At 44.9% G+C, this 19,226-nt stretch overlaps 1 protein-coding gene and 1 long non-coding RNA gene across 10 annotated transcripts in view; both read left to right on the top strand.

Moving 5' to 3' along the window:
- The window catches only part of LOC309636727, a 464,863-nt gene extending 449,733 nt beyond the window's left edge, over positions 1 to 15,130 (top strand). Inside the window, exons 2-3 of the long non-coding RNA XR_014250181.1 lie at positions 10,421 to 12,954; positions 13,008 to 15,130. This is a non-coding gene — a long non-coding RNA (uncharacterized lncRNA). The remainder of the gene's footprint in view (positions 1 to 10,420; positions 12,955 to 13,007) is intronic.
- A 958-nt stretch (positions 15,131 to 16,088) lies between these two features.
- FAT3 (FAT atypical cadherin 3) overlaps positions 16,089 to 19,226 on the top strand; it is a 717,656-nt gene continuing 714,518 nt past the window's right edge. For 7 of the 9 annotated variants that reach the window (XM_082409857.1, XM_082409858.1, XM_082409852.1 and 4 more), the window contains exon 1: positions 16,089 to 16,517. The gene's annotated coding sequence lies outside the window, so the exon portion shown is untranslated. Of the gene's footprint in view, positions 16,518 to 17,836; positions 17,933 to 19,226 lie in introns of those variants that run through there. The other 2 variants (XM_082409856.1, XM_082409854.1) reach the window with 1 other exon arrangement.

The following is a 19,226-nucleotide window of genomic DNA, read 5'->3' as shown; positions in this document are numbered from 1 at the left end:
GCTTCTCACTAGCTATCTATTTTACATTTGGTAGTGTATATATGTCCATGCCACTCTCTCACTTTGTCCCAACTTACCCTTCCCCCTCCCCGTGTCCTCAAGTCCATTCTCTATGTCAGTGTCTTTATTCCTGTCCTGCCCCTAGGTTCTTTAGAACCATTTTTTTTTTAAGATTCCATATATCTGTGTTAGCATATGGTATTTGTTTTTTTCTTTCTGACTTGCTCCACTCTGTATGACAGACTCTAGGTCCATCCACCTCACTACAAATTACTCAATTTTGTTTCTCTTTATGGTTGAGTAATATTCCATTGTATATATGGGCCACATCTTCTTTATCCACTCATCTGTCAGTGGACGCTTAGGTTGCTTCCATGTCCTGGCTGTTGTAAATAGTGCTGCAATGAACACTGTGGTACATGACTCTTTTGGAATTATGGTTTTCTCAGGGTATATGCCCAGTAGTGGGATTGCTGGGTCGTATGGTAGTTCTATTTTTAGTTTTCTAAGGAACCTCCATACTGTTCTCCATAGTGGCTGTACCAATTTACATTCCCACCAACAGTGCAAGAGGGTTCCCTGTTCTCCACACCCTCTCCAGCATTTATTGTTTGTAGATTTTTTGATGATGGTCATTCTGACTGGTGTGAGGTGATACCTCATTGCAATTTTGATTTGCATTTCTCTAATGATTAGTGATGTTGAGCATCCTTTCATGTATTTGTTGGCAATCTGTATATCTTGGGTGGAGAAATATCTATTAAGGTCTTTTGCCCATTATTGGATTGGGTTGTTTGCTTTTTTGCTATTAAGCTGCACCAGCTGCTTGTATATTTTGGATATTAATCCTTTGTCGTTTGCAAATATTTTCTGCCATTCTGAGGGTTGTCTTTTCATCTTGTTTATGGTTCCTTTGCTGTGCAAAAGCTTTTAACTTTCATTAGGTCCCATTTGTTTATTTTTGTTTTTATTTCCATTTCTCTAGGAGGTGGGTAAAAAAGGATCTTGCAGTGATTTATTTCATAGAGTGTTCTGCCTATGTTTTCCTCTAAGAGTTTGATAGTGTCTGGCCTTACATTTAGGTCTTTAATCCATTTTGAGTGTATTTTTGTGTATGGTGTTAGGGAGTGTTCTAATTTCATTCTTTTACATGTAGCTGTCCAGTTTTCCCAGCACCACTTACTGAAGAGACTATCTTTTCTCCACTGTATATTCCTGCCTCCTTTATCAATGATAAGGTGACCATATATGTGTGGGTTTATCTCTGGGCTTTCTATCCTGTTCCATTGATCTACATTTCTGTTTTTGTGCCAGTACCATACTGTCTTGATTACTATAGCTTTGTAGTATAGTCTGAAGTCAGGGAGCCTGATTCCTCCAGCTCCATTGTTCTTTCTCAACATTGCTTTGGCTATTCAGGGTCTTTTGTGTTGCCAAACAAATTGTGAAATGTTTTGTTCTAGTTCTGTGAAAAATGCCATTGGTAGTGTGATAGGGATTGCATTGAAACTGTAGATTGCTTTGGGTAGTATAGTCATTTTCACAATGTTGATTCTTCCAATACAAGCACATGGTATATCTCTCCATCTGTTCGTATTATCTTTAATTTCTTTCATCAGTGTCTTACAGTTTTCTGCATACAGGTCTTTTGTCTCCTTATATAGGCTTATTCCTAGGTAATTTATTCTTTTTGTTGCAATGGTAAATGGGAGTGTTTCCGTAATTTCTCTTTCAGATTTTTCATCATTAGTGTATAGGAATGCAAGAGATTTCTGTGCATTAATTTTGTATCCTGCTACTTTACCAAATTCATTGATTACCTCTAGTAGTTTTCTGGTAGCATCTTTAGTATTCTCTATGTATAGTATCATGTCATCTGCAAACAGGGACAGTTTTACTTCTTCTTTTCCAATTTGGATTCCTTTTATTTCTTTTTCTTCTCTGATTTCCGTGGCTAAAACTTCCAAAACTATGTTGAATAATAGTGGTGAGAGTGGGCAACCTTGTCTTGTTCCTGATCTTAGTGGAAATGGTTTCAGATTTTCACCATTGAGAACGATGTTGGCTGTGGGTTTGTCATATATGGCCTTTATTATGTTGAGGTAAGTTCCCTCTATGCCTACTTCCTGGAGGGTTTTTATCATAAATTGGTGTTGAATTTTGTCGAAAGTTTTTTCTGCATCTATTGAGATGATCATATGGTTTTTATCCTTCAATTTTTTAATATGGTGTATCACATTGATTAATTTGCATATATTGCAGAATCCTTGCATTCCTGGGATAAACCCCACTTGATCATGGTGTATGATTCTTTTAATGTGGTGTTGGATTCTGTTTGCTAGCATTTTGTTGAGGATTTTGGCATCAGTGTTCATCAGTGATATTGGCCTGTAGTTTTCTTTCTTTGTGACATCTTTGTCTGGTTTTGGTATCAGGGTAATGGTGGGCTTGTAGAATGAGTTTGGGAATGTTCCTCCCTCTGTTATATTTTGGAAGAGTTTGAGAAGGATAGGTGTTAGCTCTTCTCTAAATGTTTGATAGAATTTGCCTGTGAAGCCATCTGGTCCTGGGCTTTTGTTTGTTGGAAGATTTTTAATCACAGTCTCAAATTCAGTGCTTGTGATTTGTCTCTTTATATTTTCTATTTCTTCCTGGTTCAGTCTCAGAAGGTTGTGCTTTTCTAAGAATTTGTCCATTTCTTCCAGGTTGTCCATTTTATTGGAATATAGTTGCTTGTAGTAAACTCTCATGATCCTTTGTATTTCTGCAGTGTCAGTTGTTACTTCACCTTTTACATTTCTAATTCTATTGATTTGAGCCTTTTCCCTTTTTTTCTTGATGAGTCTGGCTAATGGTTTATCAATTTTCTTTATCTTCACAAAGAAACAGATTTTATTTTTATTGATCTTTGCTATCATTTCCTTCATTTCTTTTTCATTTATTTCTGATATGATCTTTATGATTTCTCTCCTTCTGCTAACTTTGGCGTCTTTTTGTTCTTCTTTCTCTAATTGCTTTAGGTGTAAGGTTAGGTTGTTTATTTGAGATGTTTCTTACTTCTTGAGGTAGGATTGTATTGCTATAAACTTCCCGCTTAGAACTGCTTTTGCTGCGTCCCATAGGTTTTGGGTCGTTGTGTTTTCATTGTCATTTGTTTCTAGGAATTTTTTGATTTCCTCTTTCATTTCTTCAGTGATCTCTTGGTTATTTAGTAGTGTATTGTTTAGCCTCCATTCTTTGTGCTTTTTATGTTTTTTCCCCTATAATTGATTTCTAATCTCATACTGCTGTTGTCGGAAAAAAATACTTAATATGATTTCAATTTTCTTAAATTTACTGAGGCTTGATTTGTGACCTAAGATGTGATGTATTCTGGAGAATGTTCCATGTGCACTTGAGAAGAAAATGTATTCTGTTGTTTTTGGATGGAATGGTCTATAGATATCAACAAAGTCCATCTTGTTTAATGTACCATTTAAAGCTTGTGTTTCCTTATTTATTTTCATTTTGGATGATCTGTCCATTGGTGAAAGTGGGGTGTTAAAGTCCCCTACTATGATTGTGTTACTGTCGATCTCCCCTTTTATAGCTGTTAGCATTTGCCTTATGTATTCAGGTGCTCCTATGTTGGGTGCATAATTATTTACAATTGTTATAGCTTCGTCTTGGATTGATCCCTAGATCAATATGTAGTGTCCTTCTTTGCCTCTTGTAATAGTCTTTATTTTAAAGTCTATTTTGTCTGATATGAGAACTGCTATTCCAGCTTTGTTTTGATTTCCATTTGCATGGAATATCTTTTTCCATCCCCTCACTTTCAGTCGGTATGTGTCCCTAGGTCTGAAGTGGGTGTCTTGTAGACAGCATATATATGGGTCTTGCTTTTGTATCCATTCAGCCCGTCTATGTGTTTTCACTGGAGCATTTAATCCATTTACATTTAGGGTAACTATCTATATGTATGTTCCTATTATCATTTTCTTAATTATTTTGAGTTTGTTATTGTAGGTCTTTTCCTTCTCTTGTGTTTCCTGCCTAGAGAAGTTCCTTTAGCGTTTGTTGTAAAGCTGGTTTGGTGGTGCTGAATTCTCTTAGCTTTTGCTTGTTTGTAAAGGTTTTGATTTCTCCGTCGAATCTGAGTGAGATCCTTGCTGGGTAGAGCAATCTTGGTTGTAGGTTTTTCCCTTTCATCACTTTAAATATGTCCTGCCACTCCCTTCTGGCTTGCAGAGTTCCTGCTGATAGATCAGCTGTTAACTTTATGGGGATTCCCTTGTATGTTATTTGTTGTTTTTCCCTTGCTGCTTTTAATATTTTTTCTTTGTATTTAATTTTTGATAGTTTGATTAATATGTGTTTTAGTGTGTTTCTCCTTGGATTTATCCTGTATGGGACTCCCTGCACTTCTTGGACTTGATTGACTATTTGCTTTCCCATATTAGGGGAGTTTTCAACTATAATCTCTTCAAACATTTTCTCAGTCCCTTTCTTTTTCTCTTCTTCTTCTGGGATCCCTATAATTTGAATGTTGCTGTGTTTAATGTTGTTCCAGAGGTCTCTGAGACTGTCCTCAATTCTTTTCATTCTTTTTGCTTTATTCTGCTTTGCAGTAGTTATTTCCACTATTTTACCTTCCAGGTCACTTTTCCTTTCTTCTGCCTCAGTTATTCTGCTATTTGTTTCTTCTAGAGAATTTTAAATTTCATTTCTTGTGTTGTTCATCATTGTTCTTTGTTCTTTATTTCTTCTAGATCCTTGATAAACGTTTCTTGTATTTTCTCCATTTTATTTCCAAAATGTTGGATCATCTGTACTATCGGTACTCTGAATTCTTTTTCAAGTAGACTGCCTATTTCCTCTTCATTTTTTTGGTCTGTTGGGTTTTCACCTTGCTCCTTCATCTGTTGTGTATTTCTCTATCTTCTCATTTTGCTTAACTTACTGTGTTTGGGGTCTCCTTTTCACAGGCTGCAGGTTCGTAGTTCCCATCGTTTTTGGTGTCTGCCACCAGTGGGTAAATTTGATTCAGTGGGGTGTGTAGGCTTCCTGGTGGAGGCAACCGGTGTCTGTGTTCTGATGGATGATGCTGGATCTTGTCTTTCTGGTGGGCAGGACTGCGTCTAGTGGAGTGTTTTGGGGTGTCTGTGACCTTATTATGATTTTAGGCAGCCTCTCTGCCAGTGGGTGGGGTTGTGTTCTTGTCTTGCTATTTGTTTGGCATGGGGTGTCCAGCACTGGAGCTTGCTGGTCGTTGAGTGGAGCTGGGTCTTAGCGTTGAGACAGAGATCTCTGGGAGAGCTCTCACTGATTGATATTATGAGGGGCCGGGAGGTCTCTGCTGGACTGATGTCCTGCACTCGGCTCTCCTACCTCAGAGGCTCAGTCCTGACACCTGGCTGGAGCAACAAGACCCTGTTAGCTACACAGCTCACAAGAAAAGGGAGAAAAGAAAAAAAAGAAAGAAACAAACAAAATAAATAGTTATTAAAATAAAAAATTAAAAATATATTATTAAAATAAAAAAAATAAAAAAAGTAATTAAAAAAAAAGAGAAGAGAACAACCAAACCAATAAACAAATGCACCGAGTATAACAAGCACTAAAAACTATACTAAAAAAAATGGACAGAAAGAACCCGAGGACAAATGGTAAAAGCAAACTTATACAGACAAAAGCACACAAAGAAGCACTCACAAACACATTCACAAAAAGTGAAAAAGGAAAAAAAAAAAAATATATATATATAAAAGGAAGAGAGCAAGGAAATCAATATACCAATCTACCAATGATAATAAGGTCTAAATAATAAACTAAGATAAACATAAAACTAGAAACAAATTAGATGCAGAAAGCAAACCCCAAGTCTACAGTTGCTCCCAAAGTCCACCACTTCAATTTTGGGATGATTCATTGTCTATTCAGGTATTCCAGAGATGCAGGGTACATCAAGTTGATTGTGGAGATTTAATCCGCGGCTCCTGAGGCTGCTGGCAGAGATTTCCCATTCTCTTCTTTGTTCGCACAGCTCCTGGAGTTCAGCTTTGGATTTGGCCCTGCCTCTGCATGTAGGTCGCCCTCTGGCGTCTGTTCTTTGCCCAGACAGGACTGGGTTAAAGGAGCAGCTGATTCGGGGGCTCTGGCTCACTCAGGCTGGGGGGAGGGAGGGGTACGGATGTGGGGCGAGCCTGCGGCGGCAGAGGCCAGTGTGACTTTGCACCAGCCTGAGGCATGCTGTGTGTTCTCCCGGGGAAGTTGTCCCTGGATCACGGGACCCTGACAGTGTGGGCTGCACAGGCTCCTGGGAGGGGAGGTGTGGACAGTGACCTGTGCTTGCACACAGGCTTCTTGGTGGCTGCAGCAGCAGCCTTAGCGTCTCATGCCTGTCTCCAGTGTCCATGCTGATAGCCGCTGCTCACGCCTGTCTCTAGAGCTCGTTTAGGTGGCGCTCTGAATAATCTCTCCTCACGCACCCCGAAACAATGGTCTCTTGCCTCTTAGGCAGTTCCAGACTTTTTCCCGGACTCCCTCCCGGCTAGCTGTGGCACACTAGCCCCCTTCAGACAGTGTTCACGCCGCCAACCCCAGTCCTCTCCCTGGGATCCCACCTCCGAAGCCCAAGCCTCAGCTCCCAGCCCCTGCCCGCCCCGGCAGGTGAGCAGACAAGACTCTCGGCCTGGTGAGTGCTGGTCGGCACTGATCCTCCGTGCGGGAATCTCTCCGCTTTGCCCTCCGCACCCCTGTGGCTGCGCTCTCCTCCGTGGCTCCGAAGCTTCCCCCCTCTGCCACCTGCAGTCTCCGCCCACAAAGGGGCTTCCTAGTGTGTGGAAACCTTTCCTCCTTCACAGCTCCCTCCCACTGGTGCAGGTCCTGTCCCTATTCTTTTGTCTCTGTTTTTTCTTTTTTCTTTTGCCCTACCCAGGTACGTGGGGAGTTTCTTGCCTTTGGGGAGGTCTGAGGTCTTCTGCCAGCATTCAGTAAGTGTTCTGTAGGAGTTGTTCCACATGTACATGTATTTCTGATGTATTTGTGGAGAGGAAGGTGATCTCCACGTCTTACTCCTCTGCCATCTTTCCGATTGCTTCTTACAACCAACCAGGATTGCTTGTAATTACCTGCCTCAAAATTCCCATCTCAAGGTTTCAGAAATTGTGTGCCCCTGTGACTACGATGGCAACAGCATTCATAAGGTGCACAGACAAGTTCAGGTTCACACCCATGCAAAACAGCATTTAACATTGTCAGGAGATCAAAGCTGCTGAGGCAGCAGAAATTTCCCCAGTCTCCTCCACTTCCCCTATTTTGATTCTAATAATGGGGGAGATGCACCCAAAGTGTACTTGATACAGAAAAGCACTTCCTTCTATCACTCACGTGCCAGACCCTGGTAGCATAAAATCATATGAACCAGGGCGTAAAGGAAAGAAAGTTGTAAAAAGGGCCAAATAAATGCAGACATAGCCTCTGTTCTCTCCCCAGATGGTTCATTTCCCGTCCCCAGCAGGTCTGTATTTGGTTCCAACCTGAGAGGAATAGGTTAGAACACCTTTTGGATGCTGTGGATGGTTTTCCCACAAGCTGTGCCTGCCTAAGCTAAATGAATTGGTTAATTGAAGCAATTAACCTGGCAATTCAAGCCCAAACACCACCCCATCAGCAGGAGGAAAGAGAATAATGTGGAGTTTTTGACAAACTAGTTAGACTAACTGACTGCAGCCTGTGCATAGATTTACAGGTTGAGTTAAAGGGGTGTGGCACTTCCATCCTTGAGGAAACAGATCAGGCTTCACATGGGCTTACTCTGAACTCTGAACACATGTGTGTATGTGAAGAGTAGTGGTTTTCCAGTTGTAACAAGCATCAGAGGAGAGAATCACCAGGAGAGTTTGTTAAAACTCAAATCTGTGGGCTCCACCTCCAGAATTTCTGGTTCACTGAGTCTGGCGTGAGGCCTGGGAAAGTGCATTTCTAACAAGTCCAAATTGCCATGAATGCCGCTGGTGCAGGGACCCCATTTTGAGAACCACTGATCTAGGGCTCTCTCTCTCAAGAAAATGAAAATGGTACAAGGCTTCCTATGGCAACTCCATGCTCTGCCACCTCTTGGAAACCCAAACGAGGCTGAGATGTATTTATTCATTCAACCTGCAAACAGTTTGTTGAGCACCGCCATGCGATGCTCACCTTGATGATACAGAGATAATCACCAGCCTTTAACCTCAAGAGGCTCCCATTCTGGTGGAAAGACAGACACGAAACCAGATGAAGATGAGGATGAGGCAGTGTGAGAAGTGATATCACAGAGGTAAAGACTGGATGCCACTGGGAACACAGACACTCCACTAAGACTGGAGGTTTATCCGTTCTCGGCTTGGTAGGGTAGCAAAGAATTGAGAAGAAAGGTGTTAAGGTTGAGAGGTCTGTTAACATCCATTAAAGTCAGCCTTACTGAATCCAAGGGCCGCACCCATAGAAGTCAGTCTTACTGAATCCAAGGGCTGTCATGGGCAAGCTTCCTGATTTCAGGGACCATTTATGCCACAAAGATCTCCATCTGCCCCTCTGCACACAGTAGGTTTTTAGTGTATGAATGAGTTGCTGTCAATGCTTCATAAATGCCGTCTAATGACACAATCTGCCCAATGGAAAATGTATGGAGAGAAGTAGCTTTTTTCAAATTGACTCCTGAATCAGAGTCAGAGGAAAAGAACATTTAATCATCACAAATCTGGTTTGAATAAGGAGTGGCAGATTTTGAAATGAAAGCAAAAAGCGCAAAAAAACCTGAATCCTACGATCAACTCCTTGAACCTGCTACTTCCTCATAATCAGTAGGGTTTTTTTTTTTTTTTCACTTTACTGAAAATCAACTGTATTTGGCAAGTAGTTATTTTTGGATGAACAAAGTTATCAGGTACAAAAATAGATGATGTTCTTCCAGCATTCTTTGACAAAAGCCACAAGCAGCAAGGTGCTGGTTCACAGTGACGTTTTTGTTATGCAAATAGTTTGATGCAGTTCACTTTTGAAAAATTATGCTGACATTCATGGCTAACATTTGGCCTGGTGAAATGAAATAGGTATTAGTGTTTGAGCTAAAGTATTCCAAAAATAAGGGTAAGTAGACCTTTTCATGAATTCAAAATGAAAAGGGGTTTATGTTCCTTAATTTAAGGCAATATGCCAACATTTATTTTTAATAATATTTTGCTGATTCAATTAAGATCATGTAATAAAATCAATTGCTATAATTTGTTCACCAACCTCTTGGAAAGGCTTTTTCCTTTTCTTTGGTTCGGGGGCTCCTGAGTTTAGATGGATTTTTTTAACATTCCTTTTTTGGATTAGTCAATGAATGAGGTAGAAGATCACGTACTTCTTCCCTTTAGCAAGTAGACAAAAGTCTTTGTTCTGTGCCCGGACTATTTTTTTTGGAGATGCACTAAAGCCTGAAGCAATAAGTAGCTAAGATGCTTAGGCAAATTAAAAGACAGGGAGATAAATTCTAACTACTTTTCCAACTCTTTTCCAGTCTAAGATTTTATGGAACTTATAATAAACGGTGACCTCACTTTTATGCTACATAGCAACTTTCCCTTTGATTGGTAAAGGAACGTCTTAATTTACAAATAAGCTGTGTTCCCAAAGTTTGTAAGCCAGTTGTTTTAAACCTGGAATGTTTTTCCCACAGAAATATGTTATAAATTGTGGTCTGACTACATTAGCCCACATAAGCATGTTTTATTTATAATACAACTTATCTATTGTATTGAAATATAGGGGCAGACAATAAATATCAATACTTTATGAATAATTTTAAAAGCAGTGATTTTGAATAAAAAACTAAAATTTCACCTCAAGATACTTGAAGAAAAGAAGGTTTAGGTAAAGGTCAATAGGGTAGATGAAAACTTTTGGTGAAGATGATGAAGTGGGATCCTGAAACTATTAATACCTTAGTATTTGATGACATTTATCATTTATAGTATTATGTCAAAACACATATCAGGTGTAACCCTAAATATCCTGTTGGCTTATTAGCCATGGTTAGTGTTGAACTTTAGTTTTTAAAAAAAGAAGGATGGGGTGGTAGTGATCTTTAAACAAACAACTTGAAGCATTCATTTGTAGTCCTTCTTACTGTTACATTTCTTTATATAATCACTTGATAAATAGTGACTTCTCCACTGGCCCAAAGATCCAAGAGGGCAGATATCAGTTTTTGCTAACCATTATATCCTCAGCACTTAGCAGAGAGCCAAGTATGTAGCTGCTTGAAAGTATTGTTTGAATGACTAAAAAAGAAAAAGAGGAATGGTCTAAAGAATATAGAATTGCAGATGTGTTAAAAATGAGTGTCTGATTTTACGTTTATTATTAGTCTCTGTGTAGCCAATGAGGGGAGAGTTGTAGCCAAAGACAGACATATAAAAAGAAATTTCCCCAAGGATAAGGAGAGTTGGTAATACAGTTTGTTTGGTGAAAGCCAAGCGGTTAGGTCTGTCCAGGTTTTCTTTGGTTGTTGTTTCAAAATAAGGGAGACTGGGATTGATCAGCTTTAGGACAGTTCAGTGGCAAAGAAGGACCCCTGCAAGAATCACCAGAGGCTTGTGTACAAAAGGTGGGGCAGTAGGAGAGTTCTGACCAGCGTGCAGGCATTGGATTGGATAGAAGCGCTATCTGTATGTAGAGAATTTTAAAAGAAAATTTAAAAATAGAAGTCAGTCTGCTCTTTAGTATTACTATATACCTGCAACCCTAAACACGTCAGTGATACAATATTCCTCTGTAACAAGATCTCTTTTGGTCTAAATTCTAAAAAAATCCTGCAGTTACTCTTGTTTTAATTTAGTAACTATTGAGTTTTCATCTGGAGTTTGTAAACTCCAAATTAGCATATTTTAATTCCTTATCTTTTTACTAAGCTTTATAGTCTAAGTGGAAGTTAATTCAGAGAATTTCTAGTTGCATAGTGGATCCCCCAACACAGGAGGCCTTGGCTATACGTGTTTATCTTAAGAGTAAGTTCTTACGAGTTTGGAATAATCCAAGTTCATTTCAGGTACAGTTTGTGCCTATAACTCCTGAGATACTATGTATTCCTTACAGGAGGTTTGAAAAAGCAACTAAAGTAACTAAAAACGTGAAGAAACAGAACGTGAGTTTTGGACTAAATTTTTTCATGTGCAACATTTTCCTTAACCTGGGTTCTGTGGAGGGACTTTAGAGGGACACAGAAACTACTGAAATAGAATGCAGAATGTGTATGTGTGTATATGTGTATTTTTAAGAAGATGTTCTGTAAGTTTAAACAAAGAGGTCTGTGACCCAAAAAACATAAAGTATATCCAAAGTCTCTTCTATATTCTTTTTTTTTTTTTGGCTGTGCTGCACAGCTTGTGGGATCTTGTTTCCCCGACCAGGGATTGAACTTGGGCCCTCCACAGTGAGAAAGTGGAGTCCTAACCACTGGACTGCCAGGGAAGTCCCTATTATAATCTCCTTTTTAAAAAAAAATTTTTAATTTTTAAAAATTTTTGCCTGCATTGGGTCTTTGTTGCTGTGTGCAGGCTTTCTTTAGTTGCAGCGAGCGGGGGCTACTCTTTGTTGCAGTGCGCAGGCTTCTCCTTGCAGTGGCATCTCTTGTTGCAGAGCACGGGCTCTAGGTGCTCGGGTTTCAGTAGTTGTGGCACGTGGGCTCAGGAGCTGTGGCTCGTGGACTCTAGAGCACAGGCTCAGTAGTTGCGGCGCACGGGCTTAATTGCTCCGAGGCATGTGGGATCTTCCCGGACCAGGGCTCGAACCCGTGTCCCCTGCATTGGCAGGCGGATTCTTAACCACTGCACCACCAGGGAAGTCCCTCTTCTATATTCTTTGATGTTTTATAATACACAGAGTCAAATGAGGAAACATTTTTCTATGAAGATATGTGAATTATAATTATAGTCATATATGTAGTAAATGACATGTTGTTAATTATAATATAATATATATTAATATTATATATAATAATCTTGCAAAAGGTGAATCTGAAATCTAAGGAGGTTTATTTATTAATGAAGAGCAAAAAATGGTATAAATACATGTTCCCATCCACAAGTGATCCCCTTATATCTTGAATATATACATTTTATGGGTTGCATGATATTGAATATTTGGAACATCATTTTGCTGTATTTGAATAAAAGTTTGGCCTTTAATGGCTGAGAATCACAGAATTTTAGCATGGAAAGGATAGTAGTAAGTCTGAACTTCGTTCCGGCTGCTAGCACTGACTTTAAGCTCAGATAATATAAAATAGTTGCCTAAAGATTTGTATCTAAAAGAATAGTAATAGTTAAAATTTGTTGGGTGCTTATTGTATGTTGAGCACATGCTTTTATGAATTATCTCATTTATTCTTACAATATACTTATCATTATACAGGTCCTATATTACATATGAAGGAACTAAAATCTAGGGAAATTAGGTAACTTATCCAGGATAATACAACTCGAAGGTGGAAAGTGAGAATTCTGTCATTCTGTCTCCCTCCAGGGCCTGCTCACTTCACCACCACCCTAAACCGACTCCCTGCCATGATATAACTTGACTTTATCTGTTTCCAAAACATCCTAATACCACAGTTTCTTGACAGGTCCACTCCTATCCCAAGTTGATAAACACCTATACTTTGATTAAATACTTCCAGGGAGGAAATTCCAGCACTTTTCTCAATTGTCCATTGTGGTAACAAATTCTTCTTTAAAGGAAACCGTTCTGGAATGTTTATGGAAGGCTAACACTGAGGTAGGCCCTGCCTCAAATGTCATACTAGACAAGTTCCTCTCTGATCATTGCTTTTCTGAGCACAGAAACACAGTGAATGGGATTAATAAGAACAGATCCGGGTGGGATATAATTGATCACAAAGAGGAGCCAGTGTGTGTGTGTGTGTGTGTGTGTGTGTGTGTGTGTGTGTGTGTGTGTGTGTGTGTGTGTGTGTGTGTGTGTGTGTATGTATGCTATAGCGCATTTTGAATGCTATAGCGCATTTTGAAAAATTATTTGCTCCTTAATGTAAATATTTAGAATTGATGGTGGGTGTTTGCTTGGCATTGCCAGAAAGTAGAGACTGATAACAAAGACTTACTGAAAGTACTTTACTGGGGAGTGTGACCCTAGGGAGCATGTGAGGGACAGAGGGAGGGACCCAGCTAAGGATGGAGAACCAGTACGAGTATGTGTTATCAAGCTGGCCACTGCTTCAGTTGACTGGCTCCTTAGGAAGACCACCCGAGGAGCTCTATGGAACACATTTCAGGACCCTTTGTTGGAGGATGGAAAAGGGAACAGATGTCCATGGACTCCCTCCGGTCAAAGATTTACCACAGGGTGTTTAAGCTGTCACACTTCTTTCTGGGCTTTCGTCTAAACCAAAACTTCAACCAACAAGCCTCTGGGTGGGACGAGAGATGTAAGAGAGGCCTCGGGTGAGACACTGTCAGATTGGATCTGTGTGAAGCCAGTTGGAGCCCATTTAGAACTTGGCTCCTGCAGTGGCTAAAAGAGACAGGCCCAGAGGATAGGAGGTGGTACATGGGAGGGTGATATAGCAAGTGACATTATTTTATTATTATTTTAATCAAATTATTTTATTATTCGATTCACCGTTTTTCATTTTTTGGCCTACTTTCCTATAAGGAATGTCCTACGTATCATATTCATTGGGTTTGATGGAAGATTCTCAAGCTTTCATTTTCTGTTCATTCTTTGAATATTTATTGGGCATTTACTGATATTCATGGAGTGTTATTAGACCTGTGTAGGGAACTGGGGGTAGAAATATAAACTCACATGACTCCCTGCTGTCATAAAGCTTACTATGTTATCCACACTGAGCCTACTACAGTACTAGCACACAGTAGGCACTTTTTAAAGAAATAAAATGGCCTTCTGAGAATGAGTATTAAGTACTATGCAAATCTTAAATGACCAGAGGGGTGTCCCACTAGATAAACCACCTAATCATTCTTGTAGGAAGTCTCTCACCCCCTGCTGTAATGGCTTATGTCTGCCAAGGGAGTAAAGACTATTTACTTTATTATCTATGTACTGCCTAGGGATAGGGGAGGCTGAAATTTAGACAGATTTCTGTACTTATCTGTAAGGTGCCTCCGAGGAGTAAGAGAACATTCGGAGGAGCTGAAATCCAGGAGCAGTGCAGCTGTAGCAGCAACGACACCTACACTCACCTGGCAGTCTTCCCAGGCGGAAGGTTGAAGATGCCGTCTCCTTGCCAGCACTCTTTCCTTGAGCATCCTAGTGGCCAAACAACCGCTCGCTGACTCTACCCAAAGCTCCTGGTTTCGGGGAGCCAGCTCGTTTCAGCACTTCCCTGGGTGGGGAAATATAGATTCCTTACAACCTTTGATGCACAGTTAGCTGAATTCTGTTGGTCACAAGCAAAATGCCCTGCCAAGGTTATACACACACACACACACACACACACCCCATAATAAACTTTCCAGTGCCTTAGAAAGCTACTGACATAAAAATTAAATCAGATTTAAATTATTCAAATGATAACATTTTGGAGGACAGGAAAGTCTTCCTAGCCCTGTCGGTGCTTTCCCTCACTTCCACACCCATCTTCTGGCCTTCTGTGACAGTGAAGCCCTAGGTAACATCAAGCTGATTACCTCCGAATTAGCTGATGTATGGGGAGCTGTCACTGGCCTTTAGAATTCACATTAAACTCTCAGGGCAGAGTGACCAGAGCATGCATGCCTGTGCTTTATGGGGCAGTCAAAGCAGCCAGACTGCTGGAGGCTTTCAAGGGGAACCTTCCACCTGTGGGGAGCGGCGGGGCCATTGTGTAGCTGCGGCAGGGCGGCGGCCCCAGGCTGAGAACTGTTAAGGACAGAAAGGTAGACTCAGTTGGCTCTTTAAAGGACTCGCTCTAGTGACTGAGCACAAAGCCCCCGGTAGCCACCCCTACCTCATTCCCCAAGGAGAATTTCATGGTTCAAAAAAAGTAAGCATTTCTTTTGGAGAAGAGATCTGCAGGCCTAGCTCACCTCTCCCCTGGTGCCAACGGTAGAGTTGGGGACAAACCGCCTGGGAGAGAGCATCCGGGGCAACGCGCCAGCTCGTGTGCCTGTTAAAAGGACAGATGTGCGTTGCTGTGTGTGGAGAGTGGGGATGGGGGACGGGGGTGGGGGGGTGTTAAGACGCTTCTCAGTTCTGAGGGGAAGAAAGGCGGAAGTGCGAGGATACACGGAGAGCGGGACGAGTGTAGGCTCCGCCGCAGCAGAGTGTGCGTCGGGGGTGGAGTCGGGGTGTGGTCTGGGAAGCGTAGGAGGGATGGGGGCGCACAAGTTACTGGAACAGGCGGACAGACAGGTTGTAGTTGCAAATCATCAAGCCCCAGATCAATCACTCATTCCATTTAGAAGTACCTCTCCTCCATTTCGACAAAAAAATGTTTAAAACGATCTGGGGGCAGGGAAGGAGGGAAGAAAATGCGCCATGGTTACCCTTTTAGTTTAATACTCTCTCCTTCTCCACAGGGGAATTAGATGACCCCACGATCCAGAAGTGTGTGGGAAAGCAGCAGGAACCCTTTCTGGGAAGCACGTAATAAAATCAAAAGTCCCTTTGGATGGTTTCATCTTCAAGCTACAAAGTAACCTCGGGATCTTAGATTAGCCATTTTAATCTCCATGTGCCTCAGTTTCCTCATCTGTCCTCCGAGAGAATAACACGTGCTGGACCTCTGCGCGGGGCTGTGGTAGGGATGAGACTGAGAGCGGTGTGGGTGAGTTCTCTGAAGCCTGCACCACGTTCCGCCCGCGCCACCAAGGAACGTTGGTGTTATCCTGGAGCCCCAGGGACCCGGTGGGGGAAGACTCGAGCTCTAAAATTAGTCCAGCTTCCAGGCCCGGCGCCCGGAGCGCCCTCCAGCTCGCCGCGCCTCCCCCATCACCCCCCTTTCCACCCGCCCCCTCTCCCCAGCGCGGCGCTCCGAGATCGCTAGTCATCCCAGACGCCGGTGCTTCTCTCCCCCTCGCCCTTTGCGCTCGCGGTTTGGGAGGAGGAGACAGCGACAGAAAAGGGAGAGGGGGAGATGAGAGAGAGGGGCTTGGCCGTGCGTCGGCGTCGGCTGTGATGGGGAGCTGGGAGCAGCCAGGCGCCGAGCAGTAGCGGCGGCGGCGGCAGCTTGGAGCACACACGAGAGCCGGCGCTCCTCCCGGCAGGCTGCGCTGTGATCTGGGCTGAGGATTGGGATCTCGCGCCACCGTCCCCCTCCTCCCGCTGCCGTTCTCCTCCTCCCAGCTCCGCTCCTCCGCCTGCGAGCCCCGGCGGCGGCGTCCCGAGCGCTGAGCGCCTCTGCTCGTGGCTCCAGTCCCCGCTAGCGCGCTACAGGCACTGCGGCGGCAGCGGCCGGGTGGCCGGCTCGCCCAGGGCACGAGCGCCGGGAGAGGAAGAACAGCGGGGGAAGCGCCTGGTGTAGCGGAGGATTGCCGGCGGAGGCAAGGGTGCGTGGGCATTTTTAAAGTGATTATTTGGCTGGCCGGTGCACCGGCTGGAGCGCGCCTTCCGCAGCACAGCTCCAGCTGCCGGGTGCAAACTGGCTGCGAGGTGGGCTCGGGTAGGCGAGAGCCGGCGGAGCGCGTGGGGGAAACTTTTCACCTTGTGAAGTTCCTGCCTCAGCACAGCTCTGAGCAGTCTTTGCTGCTGCAAGGAGGGGAAGGAGACTAGGTCTCGTGGCGGTAGCCGGGGGGTTGGCATGGAGAGTTGGTTAAGTTTGGGGCTGAGGATTTGGAGAGGGGACACGAGGGGGCTTGCAGCTCAGTGCACCCATCCCCCTCCCCCCTCCCCCCCCGCCACGAGCCCCGGCCGCCCGCTGCAGGTGGATGAGAGGGTCCAGGCGGCGAACCTGCTTGGTAGCCGTTGCCTGTCGGGCGCTCTGGGGACGTTCAGATGCCAATGGATGCACTTGAGGGACCCGGAGGCTCAAGTTGGGTCGTCGCTTGGCGAGGCGCCGGGTGGGGCAGGGAGCCCGGACTCCACTTTGGCCAGGGAGGGGAAAGGGTTACTAGACATTCTGCGGGTCCACTCCATGTTTGACTCAGGTTTGCGGGGGTCATGGGCAGGGTGAGATGTGCTGAATGGCAGCGGCTCTCAGACTAGGGCAACAGTCTTTTACGGAGTGGCGGGGAGGTGGGACTTTCCCTGCTATCTTGACAAGGAGAGGGAAACGGAGTGCCTTGGGAGTGCACGGATTTTGGCGGGCGTGCGTGAAGGTTGCTTGTCTTTGAAAAGAAAGCCGCGCGGGTTTGAGTGTCCTGGGGGTGCGTTGCGGCCCTCCCTGGGTTGGGGAGTGGGGGCGAGCGCGAGGGCGCGCCAGCTCCACTCTCAGGGCCCCCTCCTGGGCGGTGCCGGGTAGACTCCCCTGTGGGGACCAGTGTGGGTGCGAGGTCCGGGCGGGGGTTTGAGGCGCGCGGGCGGGGAGGCAGCCGAGGTGGTCGGGGCAGTCTTCGCGCGGCGCGCTGAGCACCAGTATTCCGCCAGTGGGGGTCGCTGAGCTAAAGTGCATCTGGCCCCCCGGCTTGCGCGAGGTGGCGGGCCCGGGTATTTTTAGCAGCACTGTGGTCCGTACTCCTCCCTCCACTCTCCTGCTGACTTCCGTCGCGTGTGCTTTCCGAGACTGTTAAACATTGACCGCGATTAGGCTTCGCGGAAAGCAACTTTCATTGTTCGCTTTTCCCTGCTCGGCTCGCGTGGGCGGGGGCGAGCAGGGGGCAAGGATGTGGGGGTGGCGGGAGGTTGGCTGTGAACTAAGGGAGCTTCTTGGGTAGCCTGCGACAAGAGGAGAGGAGGGCGCTCCTGGGATGTGTGTGTGTGGTGATGGTGGTGGCATCCAGCGGCTGCAGCTCCGCGTGATAATGGGGTAAACCTGGCAGTGGAAGGGGATCCCAGAAAGGATATGAAGAGGGAGGGAGCCTGCAGGGACCTGGCGAGGTCACCGTGGGGGGGGGGGCGGGGCGGGTTGGAGAGGCCCCCGGGAGGGAGAGGCGCCTGCGGCCTGGAGCGTGGCCGCTCGGTGGCCTGGGCTCGCGGCGTCTGGCCGGTTCAACCTTCCTCGGCCCCGGGCTCTGTCTCACCGCCACCGCGCGCCGAGCGGGACTCCTGCTTCTGGTTGGGGCGAACCTGCAGCAGCCGCGGTGGGAGGCAGGGAGGGAAGCGCGGAGCGCGCTGCTGCTTGAAGAGTCTTTTCTCCTCCTCTCCCCCGGTCTCCCGCTCCTCCCCGCCCCCAGACTCCGGCGCGTTTGTTTTCCAAGTTGGATCCCACTTCCATTTACAAGTGTCAGACAAACCCGCGCGAACCTCCCCCATTCACCCTGGCCCCAGCCAGACGCGGGAGGGGCGGGGGGCGAGTTGTCTGGGCAGCGCCTAGGGCTGTGCGACGCTCCCACGGGGGGGCTGGACTAGCTTAGGTTCACATTTGTGGGTCCTTGGTGTTTAAAAAAGAGACACGTAAACAAACCACGAAACCCAAACCGCTCTGGCTACTTGTATTCCGCCGCTTTTCTCCTCCTCGCCTCGGACGTTTTAATTTTCTGGCCCCAACGCCTGTCTTTTTAAAGGCAAGTCAGGGGCGGTGGGAGGCCGGGGGCGGGGGAGCGGGCCGACCAGTTCATCACGGTGGATTTGTGCTCCCGGCTTTGTTGCTAGGATTAGATTCTCTGATTCCTCCCGGGCTGGGTTAAAATACATGCAGAAAGACTGAGAACCGACCAGAAGGACTGTAGACGACTTTGCCCCCATCCAGGCGGCAAGTCCAGGTGGTGGAATGGGGAAGCCCGCCATCTAGGAATCGAGAACTGAGGTGCTCCCTTCTCAGTATCAATCAAAGAGAGCCGGGATTTCGCTTCCACCGGCAGGCATGCAACTTCTCTTAACGTTTATCGAAAGCCTGAATGATGTTCTGGTTTGTGACGTGGAGATTTGAATCTGAGAAGGAAAGGAAGGGAGGGGATGGAAGAGAGAGAAGGAGGGAGAGAGATGGAGAGACTGAGATTCTGCAGAATCCTGGAAACTGCCCTGAGCCAACTGCGCTTTTTTTTTTTTTTTTTTTTGAGTTCGTATTCCTAAATTGGAGCAGTTGAGCAGTGAGAGAATAAAGGACAGCCAAGAAAACCAGGGCGCCAAGAGACAAAGACAAAAAAATGCATAATAACTTT

This window comes from Balaenoptera physalus, assembly GCF_965194825.1.
Source record: "Balaenoptera physalus genome assembly, chromosome: 10".
NCBI classification, from domain to species: Eukaryota; Metazoa; Chordata; class Mammalia; order Artiodactyla; family Balaenopteridae; genus Balaenoptera; species Balaenoptera physalus.
Note: the sequence above shows the minus strand (reverse complement) of the source record. Positions and strands in the feature narration are given on the sequence as shown.